Genomic DNA, 16,259 nt, shown 5'->3' on the forward strand with positions numbered 1-16,259 from the left:
AGCTTGTCAAACATTTTATTATGAAGAGTCATTATGTGACTAACTTCACCAAACTCCCTATCAGTACACATCCAATCAGGCTTAAAATAGAATTAGTGTTTTCCCAATTGTTTCTAGTGTTGTGAATAAGAATTGTTCACCTCAAGATATTCTGAGAGGTAACATGGTACAGTGGATTGACGAACAAAGAGAAAGTTTTGAATCTAGACATCTATTTTTCATCATAGAATTTTCAGATAAATTTAGAGGATTTGACTTCACTTCTTTCTATAATATATTCTCTTGTCTAGGTCCTAAGCTTCCCTGATGGTATTTGGCATCTGTTTTTAAGAAAGGGATGATGGCCGGTCACATTGGCTCACGCCTGTAATCCCAGCACTTTGGGAGGCCCAGGAGGGCAGAGGACTTGAGGGCCTAAACCTGGCCAACATGGCGAAACCCCATCTCTACTAAAAATACAAAACTTAGCCAGGCGTGGCAGTGCTCACCAGCTGCTTGGAAGGTTGAGGCACAAGAATTGCTTGAACCCAGGAGGCAGAGGTTGCAGTGAGCTGAGATTGTGCCACTGCACTGCACTCCAGCCTGGGCAACAGAGCAAGACTGTCTCAAAAAAAAAAAAAAAAAAAAAAAAGAGTATGCTGATGCTCTTGGTAAGATATTTATTGGACAAATACCTTATTTGTTCTCTCCTTCAGTTTTAAGTTCTTGCATCATGATTCCTATTACAGCTCCAAATTAAACAGAATTCCTCTTCACTTTTGTTAAACTGCTTGTCACACTTTGTCTTTGTTTTTAAGATGATAGATCTGTCAGTGTGAAATGTTCCATATTACACTTCTGTTTCTTTAGGACAAAAATGAAATCCAAGCTATTTCTAAAGGAAGAAAATTGCTTCACTGCACTCTTTCTCTGTCTCTTTTATTCCTGAGAATGAATACACAAATGTATAATTTCATAAAATACCCTTACCCAATTTTGAGGCTTATATGTGTGTTTATTGATCTAATCTTAATTTTTTATTGGTAAACTTATTTAGCAGTTCAATTCCACTTTTTGAATATGCATAAAAAGAGGCAGATTCACCAACACAATTGAACACTACTCAATCCTTATTATCATAGGATAATTTCACTTAATTTCAACATACATCTCTATCTTTTAGAAACAAAATAATTTAAGATGTATCAATGAGGACTTTAAAATTATATATGAATATAAAATGTTCAATATGAATTTGTTTTTCAGTTGCATGATTTTTATTAACTATTACAGTCAACTATCTATATCTGTTGGTTCTACATTTATGAATTCAACCGAGGATAAAAAATACTTAAAAATATATAAAAAATACAGCAATAAAATAATACAAATTTAAAAGAATGCAGCATAAAACTGTTTACATAGCATTTACATTGCATTAGATATTATAAGTAATCTAGAGATGATTTAAAGTATGTGGGAGGATGTATATAGGTTAGACGCAAATACTACACCATTTTATATAAGGGACTTCAGCATTGGCAGATTTTGGTATTCAAGGGGGAGTGCTGGAACCAATTTTCTGTGGATATGGAGGGACGACTTTACTTTTAAAGAGGTGAAACCTGGCCACTTTGCCTAGAACTTAGTGAGGGAAGTGAGGAGAGACAGAAGCTAGATGTGGGTAGGGGCAATGGTGTGCTCTTCATGCTTGATTTCTTATGCCTCAGAAGGAAGAACGTTTTAAAAGCTGGCTACCTGTAAGAATTAATTGGAAAACCAAAGAGACAAAAATACACAAGAAAACATGAAATGTCAACAAGAGTAAGAGGTGGTCAAATGTGGCCATTTGGTCCACTTAACTGAATTGTGGGTGAACACTGGAAACTAATTTGCAAACTTTGATGTAATTATCTATGCATTAATGTTGCCCTAGACTTTTAAAAGAGCTAATTACAAACATTTTACATTTATGTAATAATTAAATTATTTATCTTTCCTTGCAGTTATGCATAAGCCAATTAAGTCATTTACTGAAGAGGTTAGATTGACTTTTATATCGTCATTGAAATTGCTATGACTTATGACAGATTTGTCCTCTCCTCAATGTCAATTTTAGAAACTTAAAATCCAATTAAATTGCTGACTGGAGAGTGGATTTTTGAAAAGTTTAGACACTCAGTTATTCAAAATATATTTAAGGCTCAGTAATAGAGAAGCACTTTATTTTCTTTGGATTTGAAGCAACTATTGCAAGAAAAATAGATTGTTCACAAGATTTTGAACATTTATTTTCCTGTAAGTATTTTTATTGTGTTTTATTATACTTGCTTGAAAACTTGATAACTTGTTCAGATTTCAGAATCTCATCACTATTTTCTTTCAGGGATGGAAATGCATTTCTATCAGAAGATAAAAAAGTCTATGGGTTTGTCACCTTTGAGTAGGATTCATTGTCATCTTCTCTCAAAAATCTATGAAAATTCAACACAAAAGATATCATCCTTTTAGGAGATGTTGTAATTCATTCTCTAAATGATTTACCTGTATTATATTTGAATCTGCCGATTTTTCTGCCTTCTGGAATAAAAATAATTAGACTGGTGGGATACTCTGTGATCTCTAATAATATTTGTTTAAGCTGGCTCTTGGATATAAAATGTCTATACATTTATATTTTTCAAAAGTTCTAAATAACTGAAAATTATCAGGGATAAGAGGATGCTATTACAAGTTGAAAGATTAGCATATCATATGGATTAAAAAACAATATGATGAAACTGGTATTACAGTTATTTGCCTCTCAAATATTCACCTGATGTTATTTAAAGACTTTGATGCTTACTGCAATGCTGTAACACATCAGACACACAATTAAATCTTGTTCAAGAAATGAATGAACTTTGAATAAAATCTTGTTCTTAATTTTTAAAGTTTTATTTATGTAGTATAATATTAAAATATTTTACTATATCATTAAAAATCCAGATGATTCTATTAGTTTGTGGACAAGATTTTTTCCATAATTAATTTCATTTTATGACACACAGGAAAGTGATCATACCTGGAATGATCATACCAGGAATGATTATACCTGGAAGGTATAAAATAAATCACAAATACTTAAAAAACTAGTTATGTTCCGCAAAACATGTTTTGAACTAGTCTGAATAGTTTCTTTGAAATGTTAAATTTATTTACTCTATTATTTCAAAAGTTCCGTTAGTATTCTAAAGACTAAATTAGACAGTATTTCTACTGTCTGAAAGGATCATAATGACAAAAATTTATGCTACCAATAATATGGGAAAATACTATTTGTTAGAAGGAACCCTTATATTTAACTAGTACGGGTAGGGATATATCAATTATTTTCTAATCATAGATAAAGTATAATGGTGAAGTGTTTGTTCAATAATATGTCCCATTACATATTATTTTGTTTCTGTGAGGTTCTATCTTATATTCTCTTTAGCACATTAAATCTGTTAAAATTTTAGAATAAATTTACTTTTCTCAAAAAAACCCCCACCAGATGACTCACACCATAGGACAAAGTTAAAGCATTTTGTAGTTGAATAAGGCCTTAAACATAACATAGCTTAGCTTCTACCTTCTCTTCCCCTTTTCTTCTACCCGCATTTTGCACGTAGGTAAATTGAGAATGAATGAAATTACATGTTTTGAAGGTCCTACTATGTATAACTAGTGACCAGGCGAGGACCAGAGTCTTCTGACCTCCAGTTTTTGTGGCTTTACCCACTGCACCATTTCTGCTTCTTTCCAAAATTTGGGCCCTTAAATTATCAGTGTCTTAGGATGAAATCTAAGCCCTCCCAAGCACAATTTTCCATTTAGTTTCCTTTTATCTCTGTATGAATAGTATGAGAGGGAAGCATGGTTGAGGATAAGGAACATTCACGAGGTTTAAGGGACGTGTTTAAGACTACATGTACTTAGCCTAAGGGACAGGACAATAAACAAAACCTAAGACCTTATGGTCAGTACATTTTTCACCAAATCAAAAAGCTTCTGGTATAAATGTGCATTCAAGCCAGAGCATATTGCCATGCTGGGGGAAGGAAGAGAGTGGTTATGACAAAAATATGTAAATGAGCACCTGCTGAAGACCACCAGAGCCATCTGCTCCTTGGAATCACATACCCATTTACCAACCTCTTTTTGTTAGCTTTTCCCCTCAGTTGTTCAGGACATGAAGGGAGGACCACATTCTCTAATTATGAATTTTAAAGCATTAGCAATAATTGAGATCATCTCATAAAATGAACTTGTCAAAGAAGTGCCTGCTTGATTTAGTGGACTAGTGTCTTAAACTGCTTGAAGACCTATGTGTGAATCTTAAAGAAACTGTGGCCAAAAAAATACTTAAAGTTGACCCTATAGATTATCAGAATCAGAATGAGGTATTCATTCTAGCATTGGCTATATCTCTGATTTATGATTCTAGCATCCTTTAGAACCTCAACCAAATCCCATCAATGTACTCCACTAAATACCTTTCCTAGTTCTATTAGTGTCTATTAAAAAGTCCGTTGGTAGACTAGTCATTGATATTGACATTATAAAAATTGTGTGTAGCTGCATAGACAATTTGAAATATGCAGAAAAGAAGAAAATGGAAATGAAAGAATAAAAGACACAAGTAATCACCACCTAGATAGAGTTGCTCATTTTAGGTATATATTTTTTCACTATATGTGAATATATATGTAAAATTTGTGAATAAATGAAAAATACAAATAGCATCAGGTATGGATTATTTACGTATATTCAAAACATAACATTCTAGATATATAAAATTTTATCATTTAACAATGTATTGTGAAAATGTACTGTGTCATATAATATTTTATAACATCATTTATCATTTTTGCATGGTGTAGATGAATTCTGCTGATTTAATTATTCCCTTTTGTTTAATACTTAGGTTGCTAGCAGTATCTTTATTCTAATTAACTTTTATAAAAATCATTACACATGTATCTTGGCACACGTATCTAATTATTTCCTTAGAAAAATATTCTCAAAGTGGGAATTGCTGGGTCAAAGAGTATAAACCTTACTCCTAAAAGATATTTTTGAAGACTTATGTATATTTGGTAAGATGTTTTAACCTAATTATTCTCATCATCATAGTCACCATTCCTAGACATTTATTATCTGTTGAATGCAGCTCATATTACATGGGCTTTCTTATTTATTTGGCACAACAAAATCCTTTGTGTTTACTATTATTATGCTCGATACTGAGATTTGGTGGAAGATAAATTTTAATAATTTTGTATATTTTTAAAGTGTATTTGACCTTGCCAGCACTCTATATCCTTATCTTTTATGCAAGCTGGTTTTGTAAGCCTTAACTTATAACTGTTAATAGTCCCCTGTACCTCCATAAATTTTTTTTTGAGACAGAGTCTCACTCTATCGCCCAGGCTGGAGTGCAGTAGCATGATCTCGGCTCACTGCAACCTCTGCCTCCTGGGTTCAAGTGATTCTTGTGCTTCAGCCTCCCGAGTACAGGCGTGTACCACTATGCCCAGCTAATTTTTGTATTATTATCATTATTATTATTTTTAGTAGAGACAGGGTTTTACCATGTTGGCCAGGCTGGTCTCAAACTCCTGACCTCAGGTGGTCCACCTGCCTAGGCCTCCTAAAGTGCTGGAATTACAGGCGTGAGCCACCGCGCCTGGCTACCTCGATAGATTTTTATGTCCTAACATAGAAGGGCATGAACTACAGAACTACTCTGCCAATTCACTCACTTACTTATAACAAGAACCTTTTTTTTCCCCACATAAAATTGTGAATACTACTTGCTACTCTTCTTCCCATAATTATCCTTTTGTTCTGGCTACTATCTCAAAGACAGGTAGATAATTTATAGCTGCACACGTTACAAACCTGTATACTTGCCATCATTCTGTCTTTGAATCTGACTCTGAAAAACAGGACTGACTTCTAGAGGAAGTGGGTGGAATTAATTATACTACCAAATAAAGAAGTACTATAGAGTAGAATTTGGGTGATGGTTAAGAACTGCCTATAGTATGTATGACAATTTGTCATACTACATATACATATTACATGTGTACATTACATGTGAGGGCCTAATTTGATGTAGCACGTATTAAAGACTGTGCAACAGCACTTTTTGTAACAAATTACGTCATATTAGCTGCTAATTCTTTCTTAATGAATGGTAAAAAATTGGGCAAAAAATGAGTTCTGATATATGGTATTTCAGTATAAAATCATGTATGCAAATTAATTCATTCTATTTTTAGTTTTTACGCTTCTCATTAGGTCTTCTTTTCCTCTCTGTTAATGTTAGGTATCTATACTTGTCAATGGACAAAAATGAATTTTTATCAGTGGCTTCTTTAGCAATAATAATGTTTTAATAATAACTTCATTATGCTGCCTCTTCTTCATGTAGCTAAATAATGTGAAAATGGGTGTAATAAATAAGATTCTTAAATACATGGGTAAGTTATAAAAAATATGTAGGTTAATTTAACTCTCTATTCTCAATAATATTACTCATAACTTCAAGAAATATCACATTTTAAATGCAATCTAAAAGAGAACTAAATAAATTTTCAATTAATTCTCTTAAGACTTTCCCTTTGATCAGCAGGCTTCCCCAATTAAAAAGAAAAAAAACCCGTAGCTGTTAAATCCACAATTATATTTTGTGACTAACCATTTACAATATAATTTCACTACAAAGAACACTTTTCAAGTTATTTTCAACACTTTCAATAGAGCTCTAAACTTTTAATATGAGTAGTTTTTATCCAGACTATCCAGACTTGTTAACCAACTGTCACTGTGAGTGTAATGAAGGCTTCTATGGGTTTGGAGAGGGAGAATGTGCTGGACGAGCAATTTATCACTTAGCCTCACAAGCCAAAAGACACTTTGGCTCCCATCAAACCACTTTCAAGAGCCACACTGAAAACAACCAATTTGATAGTGTCACAGGTGTAGTAATTACATCTTTTAATTCTGTACTTTAACATTTTTTTCAACATTTTATGTTTGATCAGGCTGCCTTCTCATTGGGGAGTGATTTCATTTCTCCCTCTCTTTTTAAAGTTTTCCTTCTAGGAATTGCATGTACCAGTAAATATTATGATGACTTCATTTCTTTTCTGAAACGAGGTTTTAATTAGCTTTATAGCAATAAAGAAAAATTTATTTTCACCACTTTTTATACACACCATTCACATATTTTTGATTTAGTACTGGGAACCCACGGATATCATCTTATTTTCCCACATTACTGATTGTCTAATCGTACTCAGTTTTTTAAAGGTAATATTTCCTATTTTATTAATTATTCAGTTACCAAAACCAGATACAACAGTTACAAATAAAGATGACTGTGGACCAATATTCCATATGAATATAGACATATAAATTTTCGGAAATACTAGCAGACTGAATGTAGCAACAAATACAAATAATTATACCTCATGACCAAGTAGGATTTTTTCACAAATGCTATGATGGCTTAATATCCAAAAATCTAGCAATATGTTACATCATATTATTTATCAGAAGACTTTAGACCTTGAAAAACTCTTATCAGAGTTCAGTTTAACATGCTTTCTGCTGAAACCTACTGGGCTTGAATCATCAGTTAACCTAATAGTCTCTATGGTGGATCATCAGCTGTGTGGGACCTAAATTTTCATATTTTTGGTAGTTGGTATAGTCATTGGAGAACTGCAGAAAAATCAAAGTGGAATGGATTTTAGGAAGTAATTTGGTTCTAACAATTTGTGGCCTGTTCCAAAGTAAGTTTTCCCAATTGTTCTCCAACCGTATTTCTAAACACTCCTGTTTTGTTGAAGTATTAAGAGGCGAACATTAATATATTTTTGTGGCCTTAATTCTTCCTATTACTCTACTTTTAAATGTCTTAGACACAAAATTTGCACATAGTTTGATACCAAACATTTTTAATATGACCTGTGAGGCATTGTGTCTTATGACCTCTACATGATAGTGTGAAGGAGCTGGCTTGTACCAACTCGCAAGAGCTAAACTTTCAGAAATTTTGTGAGCCGGTTGTTAAACCCAGATATTATTTTAAGATAATTATATAAACTTAACATTAAATAGATTATATAACAAACATAGGTAATAAATACTTGAAACTCATCACTTCATAATTATTTGGCTATATTTTATTATTATCTTGAGGTTACTTAACTTATTGTGTCTGTGTCATGGAAATATCATTTAATGGAGTGTTACTGGCAGCTCTTTCCAACTCAGCATTTTATGATGATATGTTGATCTCTTAAAATTGGCCATGGTGGGAATATTTACACCACAGGAGTTGACAAATGCTAAAAATCAGAACTTGATTTACTGTTTTGTTGACCGTATAGACGTAAGAAAGTGATAAAAGAAAATATATCATATGGCGCCTACACAATAATGTGAAGGAGACGCTTTCTTAATAATACGGATTAAACTTTTAAGTGTCATGTCTATTCCTGTCACATTGTGAATATCACAAAAAATAAAAAATATTTTTCCAGTTGGGAAAACTGTTCTATAATTCAACAAGGAAGGCCTTTATGTCATTGACCAACAAATAAGGTTCAGACGTATATCTTCATTTCACTTTTGGCTTATTAATGGAAATGAAAATATCAACCAACATTAATGTTGAAGCTACACTTGTTATTTACAGTCATAGAACATAAGAGTTCAGCAAAAATCAATAAAATCACTCTGTGAGAACTAATTTGCTATATGGAATTTATAGCAGAGTATTATGCATTTCATTATTCTCTGTAAATTGTTTGCAAATTTGTGCTTTTTTTCCTCAGAGCCAATTCAAAAATCAGGCATAAGAAACTGGGCATAAGAGCACACCGCTATCCCTCCCTACATCTAATTCTTGTCTCACACTTCTCTCTAAGCTCTAGGCAAATTGGCCAGTTTTTACTTCTTTATAAATTATTTGATTGACACATAATATTTGTACATATTTATGGGTACATGTGATATTTTGTTACATGCATAGAATATGTAATGATCAAGTCAGGGTATTTAGGATATTCATCAGTTTGAGTATTTACCATTTCTATGTGTTGGGAGCACCTCAAGTCTACTCTTTGAACTATTTTGAAATATGTAATACTTTGTTGTTAACTATTGTTGGTTACTACAGGCATCCTACTCTTCTATCAAATCGTGGAACTTATTCCTTCTATCTTTCTGTATCTTTGTACCCATTAACCAACCACTCTTCACTCCCCTATCCACACACTCTTTCAAACCTTTGTTAACTATTATTCTATTCTTTTCTTTCAAACCTTTGTTAACTACTATTCTTTACGTTCATGAGACTCATTTTTTTTTAACTCCCGCATGAGTGAGAACATGCAATGTTGTCTTTCTGTGCCTGGCTTATTTCACTTAACATAATGACCTCCAGGTCCATCCACGTTGCTGCAAATGACATGATTTCATTCATTTTTTTTTATGGCTGAATAATATTCCATTATGTATATATACCATATTATCTTTTCTTTTTTTTTTTTTTATGAGATGGAATCTTGCTCTGTTGCCCAGGCTGGAGTGCAGTGGTGCCATCTCGGCTCACTGCAAGCTCCGCTTCCTGGGTTCACACCAGTCTCCTGCCTAAGTCTCTGGAGTAGCTGGGACTACAGGCACTGGCCACCATGCCCAGCTAATTTTTTTTTTTTTTTTTTTTTTTTTTACCATGTTAGCCAGGATGGTCTTGATCTCCTGACCTCGTGATCTGCCCGCCCCAAAGTGCTGGGATTACAGGCATGAGCTACTGCTCCTGGCCGTGTTTTCTTTATCTATTTGTCTGTTGATGGACACTTAGGCTGATTCTGTCTTTGCTATTGTGAATAGTATTGCAATAAACAGGGGGTGAAGGTATTTTTTATATTCTGATTTTCCTTCTTTTGGGTAAATAACCAGTAATGGGTTAGTTCCAGGACCCTCAGCGATACCAAAATTCATGGATGCTCGCGTCCCTTATATAAAATGGTATAGATATTTGCATGTAACCTACATACATTGTCTCATATAATTTAAATCATCTCTACATTATCTGTAATACCTAATACAATGTAAATTGTATGTAAACACTGTTGTACTGTATTATTTAGGGAATAAGAAAAAAAGTCTGTACATATTCAGTACAGATGCAACCATTTATTTTTTTCTGAATGTGTTCAATCAATCCAAATTCATGAATACTTATGGATATGGAGGACTGACTGTATTAAGCTTCTTTTCACTTTCTTACACATTGCTCTCTCAGAAGAGATTCTCTTTGCTCCTTGTCTGGCTAACATCTGCTTAGCCTTAACAACTTAAAATTTCAGCTTACGTCAGCATAAATACATCTTTATCATTGCAAACTTAAGGAAAAAAAGCTATCCTTTTTTTTTGACTTTACACGCTACTCAATTTCCACCATAATTTTTTGCAACTTTTCACAGCATCTTATTTTAAAAGCTGTTTTTACTGTATCCACATTCTCACTTTTCATTTTTACTTTAATAAACTCCAAATGAACTGTTTTTTCCAACTTTGCAGCGAAATAGCTCTTGCATGTTGCCAATCTCTTGATAACTCCTTTGTCTTCATCTTACTTCATCTTTCAGCAGCAGTAGACGGTTAACCATTATTGATGTCTTGGGTCACCTGATTGTCTTAACTTCTCTGCTACTATACTTCAGTGGCTTCTACTTCTCATCCTACTTTTCTGGTTTCTTTTGTGACTGATTTCTGAACAATAGATGTCCCAGGGATTGAACTTTGGCTCTTTTTTCTTTCTCCATAGATAATTTTTTTTTCAATCCTATGGCTCTGAATACCATCTACTTTTGACTGACTGTCAAATTTGTATCTTTAGCTCCAAACATCCCAGAACTCCAGATTACATAATGTGCCACTTGCATCTGTAAATTTAAACATCTAATAGGCATCCAAAATTTTACATGTACAAAACAAAGGAACTGGTTTCCACTACCCTCTCTCCTGAACTGCAAACTTTCTCAAGCCACAGACACAGTATTTATCTACTAGGTATGTCCCTTAAACCCCATATGAAAGTCCGCCAGTAAAACATGTTAACATTACTAGCAAAACTAATCTAAAATTTTTAGCAGATTGTGTGTGAATTAGCCTCTAAGTATATCTCCAAAGAAGAACAGTACCACACTCTCTTCCTGCAAGCCATGAGAAATAAATGGTGAGTGACATCTTTCAAAAATCATTTATTAACTGTTTTCTCTAAGACAGGGCTACTCATAATCTTACTCATTGACAGAAATAAAATTATCAACCAACAAAATGTTAAAGTAAATGACAAACTCCTCACTTGGTTTCCTCACTTAAGGAGAAAGGGATAGTGTGGAGCAAGGGAAGATCCTAGAGCTTTTCTTCTTTGCAAAAGCAGTATGACATCAAAAGTAATATCAATACTTAAAAGTTGCAGTTTTAGTGATTCTTATTAAGTCCCTGTTTAACCACCTGATTTGGCAGGCACAGAAGATGAATGCATTTTGGATAATGTTAGTGGATTATTATAAATGTTGTCAAGCTGGTGGATTTCCTTGCTGAGGAAATTTTTACCAACTGTGGTAAATACTGGGTAAACACACTTTTAACCTTGGAAATAATGTTTAATTTTGCCCAATAGCTAAAAAAAAAAACCCTCCAGAATGAGTTTTATTACATTGAGCAAGGAGAGTAATACAAATTCATAGTCTTGTCTCATGGATTCATGAAAGGTATAGTCTGTAGGAACTAATTATCTCATCATCCTATAAGTTGCTACTTCGGTCCACTGACGACATTAGGCTGCCAATACCTGGAGAATGAGAAATTGCTTATGCCGAGATGCCTAGGTAGGACAAGTATGTATCAAAGGATAGGGAATAATAACCATGAAAATTAAGTTCCTGCAGCCTCAGTGGAGCTTCTGGAAGACCAGTGAGTAAGAGTATATATTGGGATATGTTTTCCCAAGTGCAAGTGGTTCCACCTTGTATCACCTACTTTAAGAAAGAGGCACAATGCTTGTAGGACCACTTCTTATTTTGATGACAACATATAGACTTGTATAATTCAATGAGGCAAAAATTCAGTAAGTTAAAGCAAAAATGTACATTTATTCATCAAATTTTCAGACAGAATAAAGGCTTTCTTTGTGCCTTTGATTTGCTTAGATTACTATTTGGTTAGCTTATTATTGTATTTTTTCATAACCACATCCAGCTTTTATAAACTGGGCGAGTACTAGAAGTACTTTCAAAGAAATTTAAGCGTGGAGGTCTTTACAGAAATCCAGATTTTCTCCACTTTTATTATTGTCTTATATGTAAATGATTATAATTTAAAGTAATTTAAGTTACTTGGACCTTTCCATATATTCAACTTAGTTTTTATAGAATCAAATTCCTTTTTTACATACATATTTCACTAGCTTACATGATAGTTAACTAACTTATGTAATTATAGATGAAAGCACAAACATGTTTCAGAATAAATATAATGGAACTTTGGGAAGCATATAATAATTCAGTGGGAGCAATAGTATATGGGTGTATGACAGCATTTGTTAATTCTGCAAGTAGGTGAAAGTTATGTGGAAATGGCTAAGAGGGTTGCTAGTTTATCATATTTATGTATACACTTATCAAACCTATCTGACTGATGATTTGAAGGACCACTCACCTTTAGAGGCACCAAGACCAATAAAAGGGTGCTGTGCAAGCACTGTGCTTCTTAGCCCTTATGACTCAGTAGATCCAATGGTGATCAGGTTGTTTATGAAAGATCAGGATACTATATGGGCTCTTACTTAACGAGCCCTATATTTTAGTGGTCCAATAAGCTACCTACTAGCAGGTTAATTAGTTGGACAGATTCTATCATTCCTCAAAAGACGTTTATGTTGAATTGTAGATAGAGGGTAGAATGCTGGTTACCAGAGGCTGGGAAGGGTAGTGAGTGTGGGGGAAAGTGAGGATGATTACTGGGTCCAAAAATATAGTTAGAATGAATAAGATCTGGTATTTGATAGCACAATATAGTGATTACAGTCTACAAAAATACGTTTAAAATAACTAAAAGAGTATAATTGGAATGCTTGTAACACAAAGAAATGATAAATGCTTGAGGTGATGGACACTCCATCTACCCTGATGTTATTATGCATTGTATGCTTGCAACTAAATATATCTCATGTATTCCATAAATATATATATATATATATATAGCTGGTATGTACTCATAAAACTAAAAACTAGGTTGGGTGCAGTGGCTCACACCTGTAATCCCAGCACTTTGGGAGGCCAAGGTGGGTGAATCACCTGAGGTCAGGAGTTTGAGACCAGCCTGGCCAACATGGTGAAACCCATCTCTACTAAAAATACAAAAAATAAGCCAGGCATGGTGGTGGGTGCCTGTAATCCCAGCTACTCGGGAGGCTGAGGCAGGAGAACTGCTTGAACCCGGGAGGCGAAGGTTGCAGTGAGCCGAGGTCGCCGTCATTGCACTACAGCCTGGGCAACAAGAGTGAAACTCTGTCTCAAAAACAGAACAAAGCAAAACAAAACAACAACAACAAAAAACACTAAAAACTAAAAAAGGTATTTATTTTGGATTAAATAGGCTTAAATAGAATTACTATAGTACATATCAGCAAAAGGATAGTGTTACCATGAGTGCTGAAGTGTTAACCTAGAGTATTAATTAAAAATAGGATATTGATACACACTATGGGCAGGAAGAAGCATAGATGAAACTCAATTGATTCTTTGGAAACCCTCATGGTACTTGCAACAACCAGTGCTAGAGATTAAGGAAAGACTACTGCAACCCTCAGATCTTGGGAATGAAGCTATGATCACCATCTTGGAATCACCCTGATCATCATCCTGAAAGTACTAAAGAAGGTGTAAGCATCAATCAGAAAAACTGAATTTACAACTAGATGTAGGAACTGCAGAGACCCTGGCTAGAAGATCATCTCTATATACTGTATATACTGGGAAGCCAAAGGTGTGAACTTTATTTCTACATTTAAATTTAAAAAATTTTTTGAGACAGAGTCTCCAGCTTCAGTCTCCAGGCTTAAGATTATTATTTACAAAGTGGACTTGGAGTTTTTCCCTTTCAATATCCTGTTAGGATTAAATATCTTTACACCCTAAAAAATAAAACTACATCTACTATGAAAAAATCCCATGTCTATATTTTATTGTGGTTATTGATTTTAAATCAGCATAATATTCATTCAGTTAATACAAGCTTATCTGATTTAATTTGCATTATTTTATTTCTAGTGCATAAGATTGAACATAGAAAAGTAATTTTTTACATTTCTTCTTTTGCAAATTTTCTTTACAATTCTTAACATATTAAAGATATTACATATATTACAAATATTTTTATCCATTTTATTAGCCTCATTTTGATTGTTGATATTTTTTGCCATATAGAAAATTAACTTTTTAAAGTTAACACAACAATCTTTTCTTGGCACTCTTTCCTTTATTGTGGATCTTAGGCCTTGGTAAGACTGCCACCCCTCTTTATCCACTAATCACAAGTGAGTAATAACAGCTTTATTTTGTTGCTACGTTTTGTATCACGCTTTTGGCTTTTAGCTGTTTCATGTTTGGAAAAACCAATTCCCTATATTAAATTCCCCCTGCTTGAAATGCCTAGAATTTTTTTGGTACTTTTAGTTCATTGGAAAAATCTCTGGAATTTGTTTCTCTAAATAATATAAGAAAGTTAATCATTTTTCTAATGATTTGACCAGCTGTTACAAAAAAAGTTGTTTAATCAACCAATCTTATACTGAGATTTAGAAATGCCTCTTTTAGCAAACACTAAATAAATCTGCTTCTGGACATTCCATTCGTTCCATTAATATTTCCCAATATGTGTGTTCTATACAGTTTATTAAGATCTTATAATACCTGGTAACTTAAGATTGTAATCATTTGATGTAGTTTTCAAAATTGTCTGTTGTTTTGTTCCATTCATATTATGTTATTATATTGTTCTATTATATTATTCTTTCAAAAATTGCTACCATTTTATCAAGTTTGACAGAGTCCTGAGGGTTATTTATAAAAATGGCATTATTGTGAAAAGAACTTTTTAATATCCTTTTTTTGCAGCTCAGAACATGAAATGCTTTCCATTTGTTTAAGTTCTGTTTTAGACATTCAGTATAATTTTGTGATGTTTATTCTGTAGGTTTTTCACTTATTCTTAGATACTACATTTTTGCTAAAAAGCATAAAATATTTTATATTTTCTCCATCTTATTGGTATTTTAAGAAACTGTTATTTTAAAATGTACTTTATTTAAAAATCAAAGTACAAAAGTATATTGAAAATAACATGAGGATGTATCACTTTCCTTTTCTGTTGCTTTATTTGCAAGATTCCTGTCATGTAAAATATTAAATCTCTCCCATATCTTTGGTCTTATTTTGTATTTTCTATTTCTCATATTTTCTCCTCCTTTATTGTTTGCTGCATTTTATATACCTCATTTCTCTTAAACATTAAAAAAGTGTTTAACTTTATACAATTTTACAATTACCCCTCCATTTTCTAGCACTGTCTTAAATTTCTTGTAAGAATAGTTTTTAATCTAATTCTTTAACATGCCATCTCTTTGTTCATTCTATTCCTTTCTTTTTCTGTGTTGTTTGTCATTTCCATATCTGTTTTTCTTGTTTCTCAATATTTATTTCATACATGTTATCTCCTTATATTTTATGCTAAATTGAAGTATAATTTGTTGGCTAAATGTTATGTCTCACCATTTCGCTTTTCAGCTAATTAGTAAATCAGTTGCTTCTGCCGTAATGGCTCAGGTACCCCAGCCATCTGAGCCAATCAATCAGCATGTGGCATTTTTCCATCTGCAGGAACTGTTTCAAGAGAGGTTCAGGGAATATAAGCTCAAGCCTCTGATTCACTGAGGGTGAGAAGTGTTCTTTCCTGCTGGACATGAATATTTCTTGCAGATGTCTTATGATTAAAGATGATATCAGCCTTAGAACAAAAGTGACACTGTGAATGGCAGCGAGAAGAAAGACAAAGAGAGACAGAGAGAGAGAGAGAAGAGAGAGAAAACAATCCCAGAGTAAACCAATCATGAATTATTCTCTGCCTCTGGAGTTTCATTTATGTGAGTCGATTGTGTCCTCATGGTTTAA

The sequence above is a fragment of the Pongo pygmaeus genome, chromosome 6, assembly GCF_028885625.2.
Source record: "Pongo pygmaeus isolate AG05252 chromosome 6, NHGRI_mPonPyg2-v2.0_pri, whole genome shotgun sequence".
Taxonomy (NCBI): domain Eukaryota; kingdom Metazoa; phylum Chordata; class Mammalia; order Primates; family Hominidae; genus Pongo; species Pongo pygmaeus.